This window comes from Rhyacophila brunnea, unplaced genomic scaffold (genome assembly GCF_057557595.1).
Source record: "Rhyacophila brunnea isolate RB1 unplaced genomic scaffold, BYU_Rbru_1.0 scaffold_1, whole genome shotgun sequence".
NCBI classification, from domain to species: domain Eukaryota; kingdom Metazoa; phylum Arthropoda; class Insecta; order Trichoptera; family Rhyacophilidae; genus Rhyacophila; species Rhyacophila brunnea.
In genome coordinates this window covers 51,180,489-51,206,825 of record NW_028232751.1, presented here as the reverse complement: position 1 = coordinate 51,206,825, position 26,337 = coordinate 51,180,489, and the positions used below count along the sequence as shown (strand labels likewise).

Below are 26,337 nucleotides of genomic sequence, written 5' to 3'. Positions count from 1 at the left end.
TCAAACAGTATCATAAAACCATCGTTCTAGTCCCACAAACGGACAGGACAGGTTGTTTCTATCGACGACTAAACACATTCACGAAAGACAAGGCAAACATGATGTTGGGGGTCCGAACTTAGGACCCGCAATGTTTTGCAGTATTTTTTTATGAATGGAAACAGAACATTAGAATTCTGTCTTGGATGTCATCAATTTATTTATAAGAAAACAAAGCAAAGCACGAGCACAAAAAGGAAGATATGTAATTGAATCATATTGATGGCGCATAGAAACCCTCTACCAGTGGCGGCCGGTAGTCTTCAGAATAGCATTTTTTGGTAGTGCGCAATGGTTTAGCTTCTATAAAGAGAAGATAGCTTACTTTAAAATGGCTGAAATGCCTAACTTCTTCAGAAGGTAAATTAAATATGTCTTGGTTTATTTTTTCTATTTCTCAAAATTTTTTTAGATTAGATAAACACTTAACGGATGTTACCTGCATCGTACGTATTATGTGATTTTTTTTAAATTTCATGGTCAAATACTCGAAGAATCAATATTGTATTTAGTGTTTACTTATTATATCAGATTGCTGTTTCAGATAGTATATGGTTAATAAACATGGATAGTGATTTAACACACCGCGCCTGGCCCAAGGCCATTAGCATGTTATCAAATTGGGGTAATTAAGGGATAATGAGAATGCTCAGCAGTGAATGTATTAATGTTCTTTCCGCTTCATATGCAATTAGTCAGCCAACTATAAAAACGTCGTAAAACGTATGAGGTCATGGTAGGTCACTTTGTTAAAAGTGCAAAGCAGTACTTACTTTTTTTTTTTTTTTAATCTTTCTCATTTTTATTAATTTATGTGCAATTATAAAAGGAACTAGCATCACGTGGGTAATATTTATATTGCAAATCATGCTTCATTCAAACTCCATTTATTTCTAATGTATGTATATGTTATTAAAAAAGTATTGTTCACTTATATTACCATTCTTATTTAATTTTCAGCTACTATTGCTAGTATTGCCGTTGTTTTTTTTATTATATTGAATGTATTTGTGGGCTTTAGAAACAAATACGGCAGTTTCTATTTTCGTAAAATGTTGGCGACTCATTAAAAATGTCTCATATTTTTCTTATAGGTACAGTTTCTAAAAAAAGTTCTTATAAATATTTTTTGCCAACATTGTTATAAAATAGGAACTGCCTTTTTGTTTCTAGGCCATCAATTTCGTGCGACTATCTAAACTGTGTAAAAAATGCTACAAACGCCACTACAGGAACATAGGACCACCGTCTATGTAGTTCTATAATGACCTCAGAGTAATCCTATGTAAACTGAAGATCGTATTTTGATCGGAATCGCTTTGCGCACATGAAAAAAGTATTGTTCATAATAATGCAACATGTTCTACTTCGCGTGAGTGAGTGATACACGTATGAATAACGATGAAAAGTTGAGCGATGTCTTACATTTAAATGCAGGTGGTGCGTTGGACTCGCATGGTATTTTAGAGGAGCCGCCACTGCCCACTACAGATTTAATACATGTTTAGTGGTATATACAATTAAAATGGGGATGAATATTTGAGGACTATAAGTATAATACTTAATGGATGAACATACAAAAATATTCTGATCCTTTTCATCAACTTAAACTTGCTTAATTTACATAAGAAAAAATATTAAATACAGTAAAACCCTGTTAATTCGAAATCGATCGAACCGAAAAATATGAAAAAAATCTAATTACAAAATGTATATTATATTGCAAAAGAAATTTGACAATTTTTCTTTCATAAAATATATTATAGTCATTGGGCCATTGTCATTTTTAGTGAGTCATCCCATCACATTCAATTTTCAAATGACAATGAAATATATACATAGGCAAGTTGGTGTGTGCCCTTACCCAAGTTTTAATTAATGTAACTATATTAAACTGTGAACTTTTTTTGATTCACGTTATTTGATAGAATAGAATTATTTTTTTATTTTGAAATTAGATCATTACCATATCGGTGTCCTTTTTAATTTCTAATAAGCATTTTTTACATGATTATTGGTTTTTTTGATATGCCACGTACCAGCCACAGACAACCGTTGCAGCGCCTGTGAAAAGTTTCTATTACATTGCGCAGGGCCGGCCACGTCACCTGTTTCACTCTAGCAAACCTAGTGAGGCTGTTTTCGTAAGCTTGACCATATTCGTTTTGATTTCAAATTCATCACACAAATTACAATAATTAGTCATACAGCAAAATCTTATTACTGACTGAATCTATTCTTGTGTTGCAACGGTAACCGAACAAAACAGAACAAGATAAAACAGAACAGCCAGGGGAAAAATGAAACATTCATTTTTGTGGAATCTATTTAAGTTAGGTTAGGTCATTATTTAGTTGTAACTAGTCACCCAATCATTTTGAACATATTATAGATATTGATTAAGATGAGATATCCTAAGCTTGCCGGCAACACCGAGTTAAGTCCCGTTTATCCGAGGTTTTCTAGCGATTAGGAATGCAGAAATTAGGTATATAATTTGATTTATTATGGCGTATTGAAAATCTGTGCTATTAAAAATCCATCAACATAATAGAGATAGGACAATTTCAATTTTATATTTTTCCTGAAAGGTCATAGTTATATTTATCGTTGTTCTGTTTTGTCAAGCAACCGTTGCAACACATACACAGAAAACTTTGATTTACGATGTATTTTGAATTTATCATTTTCATATTAACGGAGTTTTACTATATTACAAAAACACTTTACAATGGCTATTTGAGATTTGAAAAAGAATCAGTATAATGATAAAACTTGTTAATTTCTACAAACTTTGGTCGTTCAGCATATCAGCACTGCAAAAATCAGTCAGCCAGGCCAATCAATCAGGTGGTAGATTCTGAAACAAGAAGAAATTTTATCATATCTGGACTCAAGACTACACTAAATCAACCATGTACACGGAATGCATAAGATACTAGGATTGAGAGCTGTGCAATAACAGATTTATAGATACACAGCCTAATAAATTACAGAACACCCAGGCATCTATAGATATCAAATGATATCTATAGCATAATATTAACACTATCGACCAAAGGTACTTGATGGATTTTGAATTGAAATTCTAATGGATTTCAGTTTTGTACTATTCCATTTGAGTGGTTTTTTGCGACACGGGGTTCGCCTTTCGGCATCTTCAGGCACTATACTATGTACAATCACCTAAAGGCAAATATACACTGACAAAGAAAACAATTAAGTCTAACTTATATAATAAATCAATACAATTATGTAGGTAAAAACTTATCACCTACCATCAAATCAATAAAAAAAATATATAACAAATAATTATGAATATTTAGTGTTTGTAAAAAAACCCCCACCTTATATTATAATGCACTGGATAGGAATAGTACAAAACTTAAATCCATTAGATATCTACAGTCCTTGTTTAGTATATAGCTAAAGCATAAAGCTAAAACTTTTATAAGGTTGTATATAATGTGTTTAATAAATGTTTTTCGAGGAAGTCACTATGTCGAGGTGGAAGACGATGTCCGAAGTGGTTTTCTCGGGAGATTATTGGAGACATTAGAGTCAAACACTACACTATCATACAGCTTGGAAGGCTAAACATAGTCAGCATGACTATGAAATGTTTAGCCTTTATCGTATGAGAGTGAGACAAGCTATTCGGGTGGCCTATCGAACATATCGTGGGTATTCTGCGAAAAAGCACTAAGTCAAAATTTTGCTGTTTTGACTTAATGATGAGGTAATCTTATTAAGAGTATGCTCTATAGCAGGGGGGGGCAAACTTTTTGGATGGAGGGCCAAATTCAAGAATTCAAAATGAGCGGCGGGCCGCAAGTAAAATACCGTTTTTAGATATACACTATTTATTGTCACGAAAAATAAACATTACAAAAAAAATTATGAGAAGAATGAAACTGTTGTACATTTTTTATTCAATTTTTTTATTAAATTCAGGTGTTAATTTTGTAGTTGATATTATCAAAACTGCTTGTAAATGGGCATCGGAGATATTTGATCGTAAAGAATTTTTATTGAGGTTCATGATCGAAAACTTTTGTTCACATATATAGGTTGATCCAAAAATGGTCTGAATTAAGGGCATTGAAAATTTGGAGATTTCTTCACGACGATGCAATTCTCTTAAATCGGTGTCACACTGCAGATCAATAATATCAAGTCATAACTCTGTCGGTACACTATCAATATCTATTGAAAATGGATCGCGTACTATTGCTAAACTTGTCTCAATTTTTCGGAAGTCACCAAATCTTTGTGAAAAATTGTCATTCAGAGCTTTAATAATTTTACCATATTCTTCAAATTTATATTCTGATATATTCAGCAACTTCAAAGTTGGAAAGTGGTCGACGTTGTTATTCGATATTTGTCGAAGGAATAACTAGAGTTTTAATTGAAATCCATTCAAACTTTTTACCATGTCATGGGCATATTTTTTTCCTTGCAACGCGGAGTTAAAAGTATTTAAATGTGTCACGATGTTCAACGTAGAAAATAGTGGTTACATAGTATGAGACGAGACGTAAGAAAGACGTACTGAGATAATACATTTACGAAACAACAAATTCTTCAAATTTTAATCTATTGTCAATATTTTTTAAAAAATTATAAAAAAAGTTATTCGTAATCAGAAGTACAATTAATGATTGCGGGCCTCAAAAAAATACCCGGCGGGCCACATGCGGCCCGCAGTTTGCCCACCCCTGCTCTATAGTCTACAAAAACACACACAGTCATATCTATAAAACTGGGGAAGATAATTTATGTTATAAGTCAAAAAGACATACATCTATTCAGGGAAAAGGCACTAAAGAGACTTAGTGCATTTTTTTTCTCTCAATCTCAGGCTATATTCACAAAATTCTGCCAGCGAAACTGCACTAAGTCATACTCAAAGCAATATTGCAGAAAGGAATCTGCATATGAATTGGTATGAAGTTATTTTTTTGTCGTTCATTCGTATTTTGACCGTTGACAGGATTAGTGTGTTACTGATTTATAAACGTACCTAGCCAAAAATGAGGTCACGGGCTGCGAAAATATTAAAAATGGCAAAAAAACAATATGAATGTGAAATGTTGAAGCTAAATGGTAAGTTTTTTTTTTAATTTTACTGTGTAACATGCTTATTTACTATAATGTGGATACATAACTTAAAAATGTTTATTGCTTTTACTGTTTTTTTTTAATATCATTGAAATCTTTTGTTTTACTATAACAAAACCTATATTACATTAAAGTATACCTACTGTAATAATTATGTGATTGTTGAATATCTACATGTTGTTTTGTCAGATACATCATAATTTTGCTTTCAATTGTTTGTCATAAATGTTATATTATTTATTGTTAATACGAGTACTATCTACAAAATCTACATTATATTTATTTTCATTTTCTAGTGACAACTACTACTTTTACGGATTTATCACAAAAAAACAAGTTGAATGATACCCAAAATAAGAAGGAAATTAGATGTAGCCAGCACCTCAATGGACTTGCCAATTAATGAAGATAGTTTGTTGGATGATAGCCAAATACAGTTTTTACAATGATGGAAACATTAAATATGTAGACTTTAGTGACGATGACATTGCTGATGAAGATTACATTCCAAGCCCATCTGATTCTTTCGATCCTTTAATGGCATGTAAGACAATAATTCTGGAAATGCTATTATTCAACCTGACGAACAACAGCATGATACTTATGTCTATGATTTATACTGCTGAAGATAATAATTCTAGTGATCCGTCTATCCAACCTCAGCATATAAGTAATACTACAATAGATACGAGTAAATATACCATTGAAAGGTGTCCAAAAGAAAATGCTCGTTGGCGTCAATCTAAGCCAAGTACGTGGAAGGTTAATGTGGAGAAAAAAAACGAATCTCCATATTTGGGAAAGCATATCTTAAAACAAGCAAAGCTCCCTAAATCAATCGATTATGCTAAATGCCGCTATCAGTGTTCTGCTAAATTTTCAGAAAATGAGCGTCTGAATATATGCAAAATGTATTGGGCAATTGGATCTCACGAAAGAAAAAAGGATTTCATTTTACGAAACTTTTCTTTTGAACATGTATAAAAAATATTACTAATAGGGACAAATAATTGTTTTTTTCTGATTTTTATACTTTTGATAAAATATGTTTGTGAAACCATTGTAAATATTGCAAAATTGTATGAAAAAAAATATATGACATAGTCACCATATACTGTGTTTTCTGTTTTTGTACTTTAATTTGTCACTGAAAATGCACTAAGTCAAGTACTACCTTCATATTTTTTCCAAAAAGTAGCAAACCTGCGGTTATTTTTTAATACCACATTAAGAAATTTGTAGCCAATAAAACGATCTGCAATTTGAAATGCATAACTACATGACCTTTTATATATATAAAAAAAAGTTAGGAGCATGCTAACTTTCAAACTAGATTACCTCGAAACTAGCATTTTTGACTTAATGCTTGTTCGCAGAATACCCACGATATATGGGATCGGTAAAGGATTGCGTTCGCGAAAATCCTAAATCGCTTTGGGATTATAGGTATAAAATCATTAAGAAAGGATGGTGGATTTGTCAATTCGATGACTTGGAAGGGCGAAGAGGTGACTGGACATGGAATGGCAGAAGCATTTGCTGAACATTTCAGGTCCGTCTACACAAGTAGTATTCCGAATCTGGATGTCGCATCAACGTCAAGAAAACGATCATGCGGTGCCCAGTCGACATCTTCCCAATTGATGAGGGTGATGTGTTTGGATTTATTAAAAAACTTAAGAATACGCGCTCTTTGGGACCAGATAATGTCCCAACGTTTTTTTTACAAGGCTGTATTGACTTTGTCAAAGGCCCAATTGCATATATATTTAACCTGACAATGGAGACGGGTATCTTTCCGGAAACATGGAACATGTCGAAGGTTATTCCAATTCATAAGAGTGGTACGGAGTTATCAGTGGAAAACTATAGCCCGGTAGCTGTTCTCTTTGCACTAGCAAAAGTTTTTGAGATGATCATGCACAGCATGATTTCTCCAAGGATTGAGTCATTTATAATGAATGAGCAGCATGGATTTAGAACAGGCCGTTCAACGGAAACAAACCTGATGGTATTTACTGATTATGTGTCGTCAGTACTAGATAGAGGCAGCCAGGTTGACTGTTTTTACAATTTCTCGAAGGCATTTGACAGAGTCAATCACGATATTCTAATGGAAAAACTCCAACTAATTGGATTGTCTGATCGATTTCTCAGGTTATTCGGGAGTTATTTTAAGAATCGTCAGCAATACGTATTGTACGGCCTTTATCTGTCACAGACATTTGAAACATTTTCTGGTGTGCCTCAGGGCTCAAATTTGGGACCATTGATTGCTGTTCACGATTTTTATAAATGGCATAGCATTGGTCATTAAAAATGCTATGTTTTTGTTGTTTGCTGATGACTTGAAACGCTTCATGGAAGTTGTCACCTTGGACGATTGTCGTCAACTCCAACTTGATAGAGATAATATATTAGATTGGGGCAGGCGTAACAAACTGGACTTCAATATTGATAAATGTAATGTTTTATCGTTTAGTAAAGCCTCACGAGTAGGGATTCCAATCCCGAACTATTTTCGATACCTATGAATCCTGGGATTGATAAACATAATCCCGAAACTTTCGGGATTGACTTTTTTATCAATTTTTATTGAAAATATAATAACAGAAAAAATACTTAATATTATAATACTTATAAATAACAAATAACTACATTAGAAATAAACTGAATTTGAATGAAGTTTGATTTATACCCATATGTAAGTTGCCGATTCATTTTATTTTTCATATAAGTTAATAAAAATGAGAAATATTGGAAAAAACAAAAGTAAATCCACCATGATCACATACGTTTTACAGCAGTTTCATATTTGGCTTACTAATTAGATTTATGAAGCGGAAAGGCCATACGTACACTATTATTTGCTTTACTATTTTAAATCTCGCTAACCCATTCATTAAATCTTTACTATCAGAAACAGCAATCTCATATTAAATTCACATTATTATTTATATTACAATATTATTTACTCCATTAAACTTATGTATTTCCAAGATTGAATGTATACAATATTAACAATAAATGTCTTAAATACTCGTAGTATAAATTATAGTAGATTTATTTTTGACCGGATTTCATCAATGTTATTTGTAAATATAAATTTTATATATTAACAATGGAAAAAAATGCCAATCCCGAAATCACGGGATCAGAATTTTGGCTCGGGATTGGATTCCCTACTCACGAGTATTGTTTTTCCAGTATTCGATGCATGGCAGAGTTCTCTCGCGAATCATCTGTAAGAGATCTTGGAATTACGTTTGACAGTAAACTGACGTTTAGTGGTCATATAGATACCATTTGTAAAAAGGCGCTGATGATGATGGGCTTTGTCTTGCGTACTTCCCGGGTCTTTTCGGATGTTACGGTACTAAAAATTCTCTATAACTCCTTAGTTAGAAGCAGACTTGAGAGTGGGTCTATCGTTTGGGCGCCGCATCAGTTGAAGTACGGCCTTATGGTGGAGTCCAAAAGAAATTTTTGAGACTCCTTTACTTTTGGCTGTATGGATATTATTCGTGGCTCTATCTGACTGATTTTCTCTTAGGTATGCTTACATACAATAGCTTAAAATTTAGAAGGGATTTTTATTTAGCTACATATTTTTTCAGACTTATACGTGGCGTAAATGTGAACTTTGTCATTCTTGGTGGTGTTGTTGGCTTGTCTTTGATAATTACCTTAGGAATCGACGGCATCCGTTGTTTGTTCACCCAAGGTGCAGAACTAACCTGCCATTAGTAATGCCAATTGGGAGGGCAATAACCATGTTTAATGAAATCGCTTCGGATATTGATATATTCCACCTACGTGAGGTGAATTTAGGTGGATGTCGTTTTAAAGTTTTTAAGATAGGGTCTATCAAAGTTCACTCTGTGTGCTTCCATCTACTTTTATTTTATTTCTTTTCTTATTTTATTACTTCTTGTATTATTAACTCACATTTCTCTGTATTTTTATTTTAAAAAATTATTATTATGTCATGTCGTGAACGCTTTGAATTTATAATTTGATATGTTCATTACATGTAAAATAAATTTGATTTGATAAATTTAAATATTAGCCTTCGCGACATGTCAAATGTCTTTATAAGATCGCTAGATTTCGTGAGATGAACCGAAGACTTACATTTTACAAGATGAAAGGAAACACTTACTAAAATCTCGTGAAAACTGTCCGAAATCCAATTCTGAATGGAAAATCCTCAATACTGTTAATGACATACTAAAAAAAATTTGCCCCTTAATTCATTCTGCAATATCCAAAATTAGGTATAAACCATACATAATTTTGGATATTATATAGATAAGACGATTATTTTTTGACTATTATCTATAATGACTTTGTTTTCGCAGTGGTTCTTTGAATTTTAAAAAACTAATCAACACCATCTGTAAATTGTTGACTTAGTTCAATGAAAACAAAGCTCAGCGTAGGTCAAAATGGAGCTTTTGTTCTATTTTCAAAGCATGATCATGGACATACCTTAAACGTTGTAGATAATCTATGTATATAATTTTGAAGCCTTATTATCCTTTATATTTATTTTAAACATTTGATGACTGCATAAAGTATTTTTATTACATAAAATAGTATTCTTTTAAACCTCTCGCTCTAATGTTTTAGAATATAGTCAAATTTCAGTACATAAATCGAGTGCTTAAAGTCAGACAACGTTATCTACAAAAAAGTGTTTTTTTTTTTTTTTGAGATAACATTATTTTACATTTACGGCTAGATGATAGTCAAACAACGTTATGTCAATCTTTTCTAATTTATTATTAAATCGTCAGTAAAGTTTAACGCTAACTACATTAGTTACCATTGTTTTCATATTTTTTTAAAACTATCCCTATAAATTTTAACATCATCATAAGCAAGATAAATGTACAATACACAATAAATTATAAAATATTAACATTAGGTTTTAAATAAACATTTCCCTTGTTAAGTTACAAGAATCTAAAATAACGATTTTTGGCTCTCCTGTAAAGTTGCACTTTTGTAGATAGTGTTGTTTGACACTAAGACCTCGAAATGTGCAGTGGTGTTAAGATTTTTTATTTTTATTAATTTTTAAACGCATTTATAAAACCATCAGTATAATTTATATCGACATTATTATAGTGAAATATTTACGATAAAAAATTATATTGATAATCTCTGTGATCCTAAATTTGACAAGAATTAGGCATTTTATTATTCAAAAAATGGGCAAGATTAACACATTTGAAGATAATTCTAAAGATATTAATTATAAGCTATGTCTCTGACCATTCAAGTGTGATAACATTTCATAACAAGTTTTTTTCTAAATAATTTTATGTCAGACTTTTTTCGAATGATTATTATTAGATGTATTATAATTATTTTTGATTGCATAATAAATATTTTTTTTTATAATTATAACTATTATTATTTTGGTTGGATAGTAAAATAAATTCAGTAGTTCTCAAGATTTTATAAAAATATATTTTTTTCTAAATTCACCTCATATATTTTGTTACAGCGATTGTTATTCTACTATAATTATTTCGATTATATAGTAGACTATATTGCCCCCATAGCCTCTTGCGTCCTGAGGTACACATATGTGGACATGATTTAAATATTTTTTACTAGTGATTTGAATGGATACTTGAACCGCATTTGACTACTGGTATAGATAGTATATTTTTCTACCACTAGAGTAAAACACTAGCCTATGTAGTTTCAACTCTGACAAGTGCTTTTAATTAAATATTAATATTTATTTCTATTAAAAACCAATGATGTATTCAGTTTCACAATGAATCATAGTAATATTCCGTATACTTTAAATAATTTTTACACTTTTGTAAAATATTATAATCATAGTTTCAAAATTCGGTACACACATGTGTAACTCAGGTGTTGAGTGATATATTTTGACATTAGTATATCTGATTTATTGAGGTTATGTTTTTTGTTCACATTTAGACGAATCCTTGAATGGCCAGCATATTGGTGATATTTTGAATGATAATGATGTCGAAGTTGGTGGAGGATATAACCCTGACGATAGTAAAGATGTTCACATTCATCTCCTGGGGCCAGATGATGACTTTATCCTGGAGAACCAGTGAACTTTAATCACTGCTAGAGGCTGAGAAATCACAATCCAGGATCCTACCCTGACTTATGAAACAATAAGGTATCAATGCTCATATTATATTACTTTTTCATTTAGTCATAGATATCAAACTTATCATTTTTATTAGGCAAGTGCATGCACTGCTAAAAAATCAATTAAGTACCAATTAAATATATACAGTTTGTGATGAAAGAGCTTTGTGATTTCCATATTGAGGATTCAATGGACAAAATAATATACTTAATATACCTAGTGATTAATACTATTGGCCGTTAGGTAGTATTTATATTCCTGGTGTTAAATACTTAAAAAATAAGAATAAATGTATCGATTAATCCATAATATTGTATTTTCTATTGTTTCAGTATACTGAGCCTATTAAGATGAATGATGCTGAGCTGAAGGGTTCAGTTCATGGCCATATATGGATTCTTGGGTGCTGGACTCCAATTGCTCTATAAATTATTCGCCTTGTGGGGAAGTGAATCCTACATATCTGGTGAAGATATGATACAATTCAATCTCAACGCTAGTGCTGTAATATTACTTTGGCTTCCCAACAACTGCTTCAACCTCACCGATTTGTTATTTCAGGCCAATACAGTCATGTTATGATTCAAAGAAGACGAAGAACGATATGCATCACTCAGTCAGCTGTTGTAAAATACTGATTACAAATCGATGGGCCGCATTAATCTTCACAGTGGTGTGTTTGCCTTCACAGGGCATCAAGCATGTAAACTGTGAGGATCTTTGACCACTGTGGACATGGACTTTTTGGACATGGACATGAAATTGTTTGCTCATTGTACATGCAAACTAATAGGCAAGAAAATATTCACTGTGATTAGAATACTTCATAGTCATAGAAAATCAGACTTGCAAACCCTATGATTTGGTATGAAAGTTACTTAGCTATCATTATCATCATCGATACAAGGTCATCCAAGAAACTCTTCACCATTAGCTTCCACAATACACCGAGTTAACACAAAGCTACTTCTAAAGCAAAGAACGGTTGTCCCCAAACCTATTACCCGAAGTGCGCTAATTAATGTGTATTATTTTAGGGTTTTGACCGTTAATGTACTATATTTTTAATCTAAATAAATATAATTTTCCAATCACCATTATATTATTATGATTATTGTATTATTTTTCTAATAAAATTGTATCATTTATGGATATCACATTGTTTTTCTTTCATTTCATTGTTTGTACTGTATCCAATATTGTACTATATTGTGACCTGAGATACACTCACATGCACGTAGTGGATTTTAGTTAATATATAGTAAAATATTTGAAATTTTTTTTTGTGATCTTAATAATATTAACCTTTTCCACTCGAAATTTTTTTATAGGTACATACCACCCACTCGAGACTTTTTCCCGCACAAAGCATAATTTCAATATAAAACATTTAATTGGTGAAAAAAATGTAAAAAATTTTTTTTTTTTTTATTCTGTAAAATAAATTTATAATGAATATACTGTACTTATTTTTAGTTTATTTATAATTCTTCATTGTGTGGTATTTCACAAAGCAATCTCCAATATGTAATCCTGGCTTATCACAGAATCGTAATGAAATAGCGGTATGTAGAGAACTGGCTATAAAGTGTAAATCGTCCATTATGACTGTAAATATGATACAAATGAATTGCCTTCAAATACACTTGTAATATAAGCGGCTGTCTCGTAAATTTCCTAAATTAGTTTCGGGCTCATAACAACTCATTTCCAGTGCGGTACACATTATCAAAAGATTTCTCAAAAAATAATAAATCGATACGTAATAATTTTCATTTGACTCATTAGAGTATTTCACATTATATAGGTTCCGAATCGGCATAATATACTAGTAAGTATTGTCATCAAAAACAGTATTCAAATATAAAACTGTAAACTATACGAGACGCCCCTGCGCAAGCGAGAACCAATAAAAAATATAAACACACTTCAAAATCATGCGTGACAAACACTTCACTCTAGTCTGGGAACGTTCAATAAATAAAATTTATGTGACAAAAAAACATTGCTTGCAAGCGACGACCTACGAATAAAAAAAGAGAAGATTCCGATAAAAATACTATGTTGAAATTAGGCACGCAGTATTCTTTTGCCGACTTCTTTCTCAGATAAATGTAATAACCTTTTATTATACATTCTAACTTGATTGAAATCGCATTATAAAAATTTCTGAAAATATTACAAAAAATGAGTTTATAGGCGATGCCGCCGCTACGGCGGCACTCGAGTAATACGGGAAACTTCTAATGCCGCCGATATGGCGGCACTCGAGTGTTAAGGGTTAATTGAACAAAAAGATGCACAAATATTTTTTCTCATGACTGGTTCTATTTCGGGTCTCAAGAGGATAAGCAAAAACACAGCTAATGGGAAAAAGGCAATTTTGAGAAAAGAGAGGTAATCATTTTTTCATTGCTGCTTCATCAAAAGTTAATCAATTTTAATAAATGTTTTGGTTTAAAATAGATTATTTAAAAATTGATATTTTGATTACATAAAAATGGCAAAATTACAAAAATATTGATTATAAAACTTGAGTACCTTGGTATCAAAGTGGGACATACGCCACCTCCCACTAAATTCATGTTTTAATTGATTATGGTAGTACAAGTGATGCTCTTTTCAAAAAATCCACTAAAAGTATCAAAAACGGTAGTTTTCATAGAGATTTTTGAGTTTAAAGTTGGTATGTTATATGAAAAACGGTCACTTTTCACACATGTTTGTCAGTCTCCTGTAAAATTTTGTAAATGGCTTATGTCCCACTTTGATACCAAGGTACTCACTTCATTATTGTGTTTTTATTTATGATTTTGAATGGAATGTTAATTTCATGAGGAAAAAAACAGTAAATATGTTTTTTTGCTTATAATTCAAATTGTAATGGATATTTTTGAAAAAATGAAATAATTATCTTTTAATGTAATGATGTTTTAATTATTAAATAATATTGGAATGACAATATATATTTTTAAATACACAAAAATTCGTCAGTTTTGGTGGGAAAACTCCCAAAACATCATCCTATTTGTAGGCATTACTCTTCCTTATTTTTGAATTATGCATTTCTTCTTTTCCTCTGTCACTCCACATGGTGCAATGTACACTTGAGGTTTTGGTATATTAAGTTCTGTATATTAAATGTATTGCCTCTGACGGCTTTGACAATCACCATGTTCTTCATGTAGGGTCTACACCAGTGGTTTTCATGTGCGGCCCTGGTGGCCGCATGCGGCTACCAGCGCTTTACAGAATAATATTTCAAAAATGTATTTATAAAAATATGAAATTGGTTGAATAGACATGACTTGTCTTAAATTCCTTTCCATGCTCAAAAATGATGCATAATGTGTTTTTCTGATGAGATCATATGTGAAATAGTCCGTTTCTGAGAATAAAGTCAATTCAAAGAGTTTGAATTAACACAATCACTGCTGACCTGTTAAATAACATTTAATTACCACATATAAATATCATGTTATTTATATCTAATGGCCAGTCAATTTTTCCTACTACTGTATACTGTGAAAGATTATTCAGTGTAATGTACTTCATAAAAAACAAATATCGAAGCCAGTTGACAGATATAAACTTAGAAGCAGCCATGCGAAAAAAGGAATATTGAGGAATTTCCGTTTGCATTATTTTTAAATATCAAATGTTCCGAGACATAAGTACAAATATCATTAATTTAATAAGACCAGATAGTTAGAAATGTGTTTTATGATGGATTAAGATTAAAATTAATTAACTCATTTAGTACGTTACAACGGGACTGGTACGTTTTCAGTAGTTGGCCATTAGGTATAATTAACATGATATTTAAATGTAGTAATTAAAAAGTATTTAATTGGTCATTAACATTTTATTATTTTTTATGTAAAAATTCTAGAATCATAAACAAAAAAACAATGAGCCAGCGTTTTTAAGCAAAAAACGCAGCAAATCGATAGATAAATAAATAGTCATTATTTACTGTTTTGTTGCTTCGAAAAGCCTAACATTTTTGCAAAAGTAATGATGTAAATGAATAACACATTATGATGATTTGTATATTAAAATAAATGATTTGCTGTTTATTTTGTTATGTAATTATGTTCATAATTTTATCTAGTATGTCACCTTATACTTTAATTTTTCATTTTTTCCCATTAGCTGTGTTTTTGCTTATGGGGGCAGTATAGCAAACAAGCGGTTCCATTTTTTTTTTTGTTTAAATGATTAGATATTATTATACTGTTCTTATTTTGATTGGATAGTAATATAATGAAATAAATTTAGCGGTTCTCAACATGTTATCAAGAAATCTTTTTCTCAGTTTATCTCACAATTTTTTTTATTCATTGTTAAAAAACATTGATTTTTATAAAAATATAAGAGTGTATAACTTGAAATCTTTTTTACGTATTTTTCCGCTAGGTGCCTCTCTTGGTAGGTAAAGACTTTCTTTTAGGATGGCAATCCCAAAATTGGTAATAATCTACTGGTAAAAACCATTCCTCCTCAAGTGCTATTTGATAGTTGTTTCTAAATCAGCCAAATTTTAATTCAATTAGTGAAAAGCTACATTAACTATGCAAATATATATCAGTACCTGGGAAGCAGAAGGATGAAACTCAATTTTCATATAAAAATGAATATTGATAGAATAGTTAAGGTAAAACTATTTTCTATAATTATTATTGATAAAAATTTTAATGTTTTAATTCCTATAATAAAGAAAATAGTCTCAATACAAAGGATGCAACTGTTTGCAAAAGATCGAAGCAGAAGGACGCAACTCTATAAAACTTATAATAAATTCAATCTTTTACTATTTACCATATTGCAGTCCACGAATAAGTTTTCAGATCGACCACAGCAAGACACAATCTACTAAATAGATGCTGTAAATTATGGATATCAGTCACATCTAGGAATCATGTCATGTGTCGGTTGAAAAGGATAAGCTACACACTCAACTATGTCTGATTTTTAGTTGGGTTGATCAGATACTATGATCTAATTACCATGAGGTAAAAGGCTTCTCATTTGGACTTAACTTAAGTTGTAATAAGATCACCCAAATTAGTATTCGAGCACATCATAAACAATCAGTCATAGGAGCTTCTTCCCAGGATGCTATAAGCATAATTTTGCATCGATACCATGCATACTACCATTACCCAGCTTAAAAAATAGTGTTGACATTGACGTTAAAAAATTAGGAATATGCAAATCAACAAGCGAGAATATCTATAAAGGAAGCCATTGAAATACAGATCACCAGCATCTTTTTTGAGTCACCTAGTCTGAACAATTTTCGACACATTTCTTTTGGGCAGTATTCGCAATTGTAGACCCAAGATTACATTTAACTAGATTAACTGTTAACCTCTATGTCATGTGAGATGACAGTGAGAGGCTTGTGTATGGCCCCCAGGCCAGGATCTTTGGTGGTCTCCTTACCTATTGCTCAGGTTAAAGGCAGTGTGACACTCGACAAATAGTGTTCGAGGTAAAATTATGAGAATTCAGTGTATTTTCAGCGATTATTTTAATACATTAATATTAGAATTTGAATTATGGAGTTGTCGACATAAGACATATCAACACAAAACAATAAAAAATTGCATCGCACAACCTCATATTTAAAAATATTAGTAATCTTGAAAAGAATAGTGCGCCTATTACAACATGTGCGTTGAACTCGTTTATCTGGTCGACCCACCACGCCGGGCCCCCAAGCTAGAGCCCTGTCAGCCCCCCCTTGTGGGAGGCCATGGGCTTGTTCATAGACCGCGAGCAACATATATGTGACAAATAAGTTTTTATGCTATGTATTTTCGTTACTCGTTAAGCAATAAAGACGAAATTTGTTCTCCAAACTTGCTTCATTACTTTTTTACCGATTTTTGTCAATATTATCAAAATAATATAGCATAAGACTCAACCCATATCGATTTTGTCCCAAATCATAATTTTCATTGCTTTCAACTCAAATTTCCAGCTAGTTGCAATATGCACATGTGCATGATGAAATAAATAAGTGACTTTATCTCTGTTTGGAATAGTGAGGTAATAATATTATAATGTCCAGTTATCGATACCGTTCTGTTATCTTTCGGCTTTTATAAAAACTTTGAATGCGCTGCGCATTTTCGTAAATAAGTGTAATTATTTCGGTACATAGATATTTTATGCATTGTACCCATATAAATCCTTTTAAAAAAATATGGTAAAATGTGATTAAGTAGTATTAATCAATCAATCATGTTCAATAATAAATTAAGAATAAGATGATTTCAAAATTATTGACAGATATATAATTTATATAATCTTATCGCCCACGATGGCAGAGTGACATACGCGTTAGCTTATGTCGTTGGTCCTAGGTTCGAATCATGGGTCTGGCAAATGCACATATTGTTTTTAAATCTGTGATTGGAATCAGAGTATAAACCTAATAAGTCGAGTAAGTGGCTAGCATCCATTTCTCGTAAAAATAAAAATCTGTTAATACAAACCTCCACCGAAGATAATATATTATAATCTATTTTTTTAAGAACTGATATCGTTCCTGTGAATCATTGTGTAGGTAGAGAAATATTTAGTGTTTGTTTTTTGTACAAACGTTGCTATCAAAATGTCCGAACACGCTATGGAATCCGATAAGTGAGTCCAATAAACCATAGAATTCTTGGAAATGAAATGTAAACTGATTAAAAGAGAAACAGCGCTGACAGAACAGGACGATATTGACACTTTCCGATGTTGACCATGACGTGGGTGAGGCTTCCACTTCTACGCATGAGACGCCAGTGGCTACATCTAAACTATGTACTGTGGGACCATTTGTGCCAATTGTGCACGATTTTGAAACTCTGTGTTATTATGTTAAACCACGAATGGACATACAGTGGTACAATCACGGCCAACATCTAGGAAGAGCATCCTTTGGTCATCCAAGGAGATTTCGTAGCTGCCTGAGGTGGAAAGAATGGCGAGGTGGGGCAAGAGATAAGCCTACACAGCATTCTCAGTGGTGCCTGATGAAAAGCTGCCACCTAGGGACACGCAGGACTTTGCAGTTTAAAGGGCAATTAATCGAATACAAACTGAAGAATTAGGACCAAGAACAATATGAAAATCTATATCTGTCGCGTGAACATGACGGAAGAAGAACCCTCGAGTAAATTTGAATGAGAATTAAATGGAAATGAGGTTTATCACACTTTTAAAATGAATAGAAATGTAATGAACAAAATTGTTTTATGCTGTCAAGAGCGGTTAACGCCTCAGCGTACAATGTCGTGGGTCTGGCAAATACACATACTGTTTTTCAGCGTGTGTTTGGAGTCAGAGTATGGACCTAAAAGGTGAGCATGTGGCCAACACCCATTTCTCGTAAAAACAAAAATGTTCTTCCTAGGATCACACGGTCAAAAAAAATCATGACCAGAAATCGCTGTCTTATATTAGAAGAATGTTGGAGGAATGACCTATTGAATTAAATTTTTTTTGTCAATGATGGTTGGAAATCATCATCAGCTGATTTTGCAGATGCTTCATTACACTGTCAGTGAACCCCCTACGGAAATAGTTTAAAACACTTCTTGACCAATGCAAAAATTTGTCCAGACTCGATGTTGCCTAATGAAAATCTCTGCATCATAGACAAAAGCATTGTGTTTAAATGACAACTGATATTTAAACAGTTTATACCTTCAAAAAAGGCATAGGTTCGACTCGATGTTGCCTAATGAAAATCTCTGCATCATAGACAAAAGCATTGTGTTTAAATGACAACTGATATTTAAACAGTTTATACCTTCAAAAAAGGCATAGGTTCGGTATTAATTAGTAATTTCTGACATTCTGTTAGAAGTTACACATTTATCTAAAATATAAATTGTTTTATGGCTCTCTTGAATAATCGGGAATATGGCAGTTGCATCTGTTTGCCTCCGAGGTACTGATAATTTTCATTATAGAATACTAATACAGTATAGAGAGTAGAAAGTAGAATATAGAATTCCATTTACCTTTTGTGATTTTCCACTTGTGACTAATTCTCTTACAAATAGCAATTTATTAGGTGACGTATGGTGTCATGTTACATTTTACGTAACATGGCTACATTTCAAACGCAGATTTAAAAATAAATAATGTTAATTTAATTAACAATAAATTTGGCACAACCTTGTTAAAAGTATGTGTCAACCTTGTTTCTAAAACAATGACGGTTAAAAATAGGCCAATGAGGTTTCTTCCCGCCTTTTTGAAAGCGTCACATCAACAAATAACTTATTTCCGCCCAGAAGATTTCACTCCCGGATTAGTTTCAGTGCAGATCGGACGTCTTCGATTAACAATTAGATACAGTTTCAACGCCATTTGTAGTTACTTCCTTTCGGACAGGAAGAAGGATTCGCAGTTCATAATTCCAGCCAAGATGAAGTTCCAGCCATCACAATTTAAAACATAAAGCTAAGTAATTATTACCATCTTCCAAGAAATTCTCTATGTCCATACCAAGGAACGCTTCTCAAATTGTATTTTTTTTTTTTGTATCATTTTAAATTTCAATGTAAATTGTTTGTGTGTAATTAAATGACACTTTTAACGATTAGCTGTGTTCTTATTTTTATACTGTTATATTTAATTTGTAAATACACACATTTCAAGGCGCCCAAAAATTATAATTTAATATTTCAACGAGTTTACAAATGACATTTTATTTGAGGTAGATAAATGATTTATAAAGCATTCTTTGCACAGGGTTAAGTTGGCAGAAAGCCGAATCTTATAAGCTGTGAGATTAATAGTACTAAATATTTCATGTTTTATTGATTGAATTAGTTGGCACTCCATGTTTAATAATTGTGCATTACAATTATTAAACTTCTTTTACTATTATCTTTCATACTGGGTATATACATTTTACACTTTCCAATTTTTCTAATATGACAATGGTCTGACAAGCAATTTTTGAATCCCTTTGACAGTAACCAAATAATCGTTATGCAGACTGAAATGGTAAGAAGCAATATTACAGGCAAACGCAAAATTTCAAAGATTGACCCGCTCAGCTAATCGCATATGGCCAAATATGTACTAGCAAATCAAGTATATTGTGCGCGCAATCAAATAGTTAAACAGAAAACTGCTATATTCTCTCTTCATCTCCTCTCTTTATTCACACATCGACATTGTTTACAATATGGCATGTGTTTATGTGAACTTTCCTGGCACTACGAACTATCGAAGAATTATATTCAAATGGAATAGTTCCTAAACTTAAATAATATTCACAAACATCCATCATACTGCCTTCATATAACTCGCGTTAGACAAAAATGTGATGTAAATAAAAAAAAACATATATGCAAAATTGGAAGATATTCAAAAACATATTCTGTCAAATAGTAGCAATTAACCCCTTCGACGTGAGCCATGTTCGCGGGAATTTATTTTCAGTCAACTGATCTGTTAAAACGGTCACTACAGCTTAAAACAGACTGATTTTAAAATTAAAAAAATAGATTACTAGATGAACTATATATATATCACTTATTCCAAATACACCAAGAAATAAAACTATATTCGTGACATTCTCACTAAAAAAAATCAAAGAAAATGAAGACGCTAAAAATATGCAAGCTATGGCCGTGCTGTCAATATGGCGGGCCGTCCAATGTCACATACACGATTTTTAACACATACTAGCGAGCGCTCCGCCGCGTTTGTATTTGTAATACACAGGGCTGAGTACATGCTGCCAGAGCTGGTTACGGTCTATGAGAGATATATTACTAAATTAAAATCACACTTGAGCACCTTATTATCAAAAGATACCTAACGACCATTTTCGAGTTTTTTCAAATTTTGATGCCAAACTGTTCTCTATGGCAATACCTATAGAATAAATATTCATTCGCTTGCGTAACTGCTTTAAATACAGAGATAATTCATGTTGAAAATCATGTTCAGTATCAAATCGTGCTCAAATCCTTAATGGTTTAGTTTCAAAATAGACTCATATCCATACAACCAATGACATCAGAGATAAAAACCGCCATTTTGATTTTTCGTCCAATTAAGACCGTAGAAGGAAAGGTCACTGCCTTCAGTCTAACCTTCAGGATTGTTGTGACAGTAATTTTCTCCGTGTTTTCATTGAATTCTTATTACATTTTTGAGATTTTTAAGACTATGAGTGGTTCAGTGTGTTCAACAATTCTACTAGCACATATTCGTAAAGCTAGAAAACGCTAGAGGAATCCGGAAAGATGAAAAAGTCGATTGCAAAAAAATGACAGGCAAGTTATCTTGAAGTTTTAACCAACATGGGTGTATTATTTTGTATCAATTTATTTGATTTTATTTTACGTGATAAAATTTTTCTTTAAAAAATGCTTTCATTAAGTATATGAATATATTTGTATAGATAGATAATAAAATGTACCTTATATATGAATATAATATTTGTATAGGAATAAGTACCTACCTACTTTTTTTACAAATGAGAAAATCAGAAAACATTCTACCTACTAATTGAAAGTATGTATTACTAAATTCTCTTTACTAAAATTGAATTTACTAAAAATAGAATGATGTTTGACAGTTAAACATAAACTAACAATAATGACGTGATTCGATATTTTATGATTGACATTGATAAAAACAAACATAATATCCATTACCACACTTTATTCATGAATACTTATTCTTATGAATCTTAATATGATGAATTGATGATACTATCATACTTCTTATGAAATTTTATGATAGTCATTGATAAAAACAAACATATACATTACCTACCGCACCATATTCATGAATAGGTACTGTGGGTATTTATACCTAGTATTAATTTTTATTATTGAGTGTCAGGCTAGCTATCATTAGCTGCTGCACCGTAAAGATATTTAGCCATATTAGTTTAAATACCATTGGTGAACACGTGTAAATAATAATATTTCGCAACCTAAAATAATCGAAATACATCGAAATTTTATACACATTATACCTACAATACATAATAATATAATATAGGTATAATAAAGTATAAATAATGGAATGTAAGGTGTAAAATTTAATGTGATAAGTGATAACCATATAAATTAGACATATAAACAAAAAAAAAAATTTTTTTAAAATTACGTTTACCCATTTGTTCTACAAAAAAATGGTTTTTGTCTCTCGTGTAAAATTTGCGCAATTCAAGATAATTGTTAAGACTGCGCAATTATAACTGTTTGTATTTTTTTTATTTTTCGGGATTTCGGCTTTAGGAATTTAGGCTTTCGGGATATCGGCCATTCGGGATTTCAGCATTCGGGATTTCGGCTTTCGGGATTTCGGCTTTCGGGATTTCGGCCTTTCGGGATTTCAGCATTCGGGGTTTCGGCTTTCGGGATTTCAGCCATTCGGGATTTCGGCAATTCGGGATTTTAGCATTCGGGATTTCAGCCTTTGGGATTTCAGCTTTCGGGATTTCGGAATTTCGGCCATTCGGGATTTCGGAATTTCGGCCATTCGGGATTTCAGCATTCGGGATTTCGGCCTTCGGGATTTCGTCCGGCACCCGGTATATTGTATTATCGTTTTATATTGCAAGTATGTAATGAAGACGTATAGTGTAAAGTTTTAATGTCGGAATTATTTTTTTAATTATCACTAATATTAATTATTGTATTTCAACAATTTTAGTTGGGTTAGGTACATATCTCTAAATTTTACAATTTTCATTTATTTGCTAGTTTTAATCATTATATTACATATACTATAATCACTATTACTATATTGTATTATCGTTTTATATTGCAAGTATGTAATGAAAACGTATAATTTAAGTTGTAATGTCGAAATTATTTTACGCCCAATATTCTTTTTTCTTTGATAAAATAATAATTTTCCCAAATAAATAATATAACACATCTTTCATTATTGCTTACTCCGTCATACACCCCTGGCATAAATTTTTATTTCAATCCACTTTATTTCCTTTCAAAAAAAGCCTATATCCATATGATTGACTTTCAAAACCTACTCAAATCCGATGTTAAGTATCAAAACCTACCTAAGTGGATTTTTAAACACTAAATAACTTTTTAAATGTTGCTTTTACATTAGTAACCCGGCAGGTGACATGTTATTATCTACTTCTTTATTCATTAATTTTATCTTTTCTTATATTATGCAATAATTAAGCCCACAGCAGTTTTTTCGCTTTTGCCAACAATTGTGTTCGTGGAGTTAAGCAGGTTTTGATAATATACGCCTCACTTGTGGAATAATCCAGTAGGTTATCTTATCGCACTTTGTAAGTGGTAAACTCAAATTTTATTACCGTTTCAAATTATGAACCTATATTTATTTTCGTCGCCATAAAATAATGTTAGTCATCGTGACATTCATTAGGATGTCTTGGAGAATAACAGTAAAAATAATTACCCCACTGCTAAAATACTATTATAATATAATTTATGAGGCGCCGTCGGCTTTTTCATTGTACAAAGGGCCCGTCGAAAGATCGCCAGGCAAAATACGAGCATGTAAACAGAGCTAACACAGTTTCGTGGCACATAAAAAATAAAAATTATTACCCATTATAATATTGTAAATATCAAATATGCAACAATGAACAAAGCCATACAAATTTACTGGAGAGCTGTGCGTCCATAAAATATTTTCCAGCATGATTTCTTCGATACCATCATGTGGTGGTGACATTTTGGCGGGTGAAATAATTATTTCATATATATTTATAATGACAAAAGCATATTGTTTCTATGTGCTTATGTTTCTATCGAGATCACAAATCACTAAGAAAAAATACATAACACTAACGTAATCGTAATAATTAATTAAAATGGCGCGCGATTCAAATGACTGAATAACGAGTGTTCTTTTCAATAATATATTTCCTTGTGTTTTACTTGACATTTTTATGATCTGTTGCCTGATATGTCTACCTAAAGGTTTGAACTAATTTTTAAAGCATATTATCCACAAGTGTCTCTTCTAGTTTGGTCGAAAATACGAGATAAAGTCTATGGCATGTTTACATGCCATACGCAGTGTAAGGGTTAATAATAAATAATTCATAATTCTCGAGATATTGTGGACAATAATGAGACTAATCATAGACAATAATTTAATATTGTTAATAATTTGATTGTGTTGTACTAATCAAATAAAAGAATTTAGTCAGCATACGCCGATTATTGAATATAGTAACGCTATTGCTTCACGGGGCCGAGAGGAAAATTAGGTTGGCGAGGCCTATATCTTGCAATAAATTCATGTTGATGAGATGGATAGGAATATATCGTCGGTGTTTTGTAAAAAGGGCGAATTAACCAAAATGCTACTTTACAGGAGGAGGATTTTTAGCTTTTGATATTTATTTGTTTTTTACCTGTAGATGATTATAAATATCTAACAAGTTTATAATAAAGCTTAGAAATAATTCTGTCATTATAATAGGTATTATTATATAATATTTTAAAAGGCCTAATATGTCACATTTGCTTTTTATTTCGTAATTTTAATTAATTTAATTTTAGTCAATTATCGTTTTTAAGTACTTTTCTGTGGAGATAAAAATTCGCCGTTTTTACACAACAAAGCTAGTGGGGTACATATTGTATTTTCATTAAAATCTCGATTTCGCCAAAAAGTTTGATTCGCCCTTTTTACAAAACACCGACGATATATCACAATTTTTTTATAAATAACCAAATACATAGACTGACAGGAAAAGAATCAGCTTGGGGATGCCTTAATCAGAAAATGGATTCAGCCTGAAGATGAAAATGACAATATCACAGAATCATTGTGATAAATAATGTAGCAATACATAGGCCAAAGAGCAATGGAATTAATTTGGAGAGGCCTCCATCTAGCAAGTGGATTGAACCAGGTTGTAAGGCAATGACAATTTTAAAAGTAACATAAGTCTGAAAATGTAAAATGTTTTCAAATGTATCATAAACAATATGTAAATATTTATGTTACTGTACTGGACTGGAGGTTATACTTTCTTGACGAACATGAAAATTATGAAATAGCAACCCATGAATGACATATTTTGTAATTTCGCAATGGCAGTAGCATATACATACACAAGCAAACATGTTACACTTATATAGAGAGGAAAAAAAAATAGAAAACATAGTACATACCAGTCAAGTGTCTTTACAGTCCGCAACCACTATTTGAGAAGATATTCATAGTAGCTATCGCCGCGGGTGTCTATTATGATGGTGGAGTCAAAGAGAAACTTGCCCGTGCTGGGGCTGATGAACATGGGCACGAGTCCTTGGGTATTTTCCAACTTGTGCACCTCCATTGAGACCTGCGCTGCGGCTTTCTGTGGAAAAATAAGAACTGTAAAACGGACATTCAAGATAAAATCTCATTAACCTCTTACGGTATTCGTCATAGTAAATCGTGAGACATATGCATGTAACGCACGAAACACATCATATTTTCGTGGCTTTTCAACTGTCAAATCTACCATTTCTCAATTTTGGTGTTGCTGGTGACATCTACGAAAATATATGGAAAGAAGAATTGATTCAAATCAATGGTAAAACAGAGACTAGACATAATACTTTGATTCTACAAAATCAGGGCTGTCAAAATCAGGAAATACCAAACGATTTGCGGCCATTTCTGTCCACATTTTCACTGTTGAATGTGTTATTTCAATTTTGTTTTGAATATACAATTACTATAACCAAATTCTATCGGAAAATGTGTGCTTCAGTGTTATTTTAATGTGTATCCAAGTTTTTCACATGGTATTCTAATAGAACTTTATGTGATTGCTTTGATGCATTTAGTTTCGTTGTAAATAAACAACATTTCGTTGAATATTAGTGTTTAAGTAAATTATTTGTATTGAATTTACTGCTAATTTTGTACTTTATTGATTTCAAGTTATTTATTGAAAATGCATTAGTATTTGATGCAGCATTCGGCTTATGATTTCAAGTGTAGACGAACTGAGTGATGACGAAAACGAAATGGTT

The 26,337-nt window shown here is 31.8% G+C and overlaps 2 long non-coding RNA genes across 2 annotated transcripts in view; one reads left to right on the top strand and one right to left on the bottom strand.

The window, feature by feature from the left end:
* Window positions 1-435: 435 nt before the first annotated feature.
* LOC147079920 (uncharacterized) overlaps window positions 436-26,337 on the bottom strand; it is a 32,875-nt gene continuing 6,973 nt past the window's right edge. Inside the window, exons 5-6 of the long non-coding RNA XR_015070631.1 lie at window positions 25,486-25,673; window positions 436-2,899 (exon numbers count right to left, since the gene is read on the bottom strand). This is a non-coding gene — a long non-coding RNA (uncharacterized LOC147079920). The remainder of the gene's footprint in view (window positions 2,900-25,485; window positions 25,674-26,337) is intronic.
* Window positions 21,127-26,337, top strand: part of LOC147079918 (uncharacterized) — a 183,545-nt gene continuing 178,334 nt past the window's right edge. Inside the window, exon 1 of the long non-coding RNA XR_015070632.1 lies at window positions 21,127-21,737. This is a non-coding gene — a long non-coding RNA (uncharacterized LOC147079918). The remainder of the gene's footprint in view (window positions 21,738-26,337) is intronic.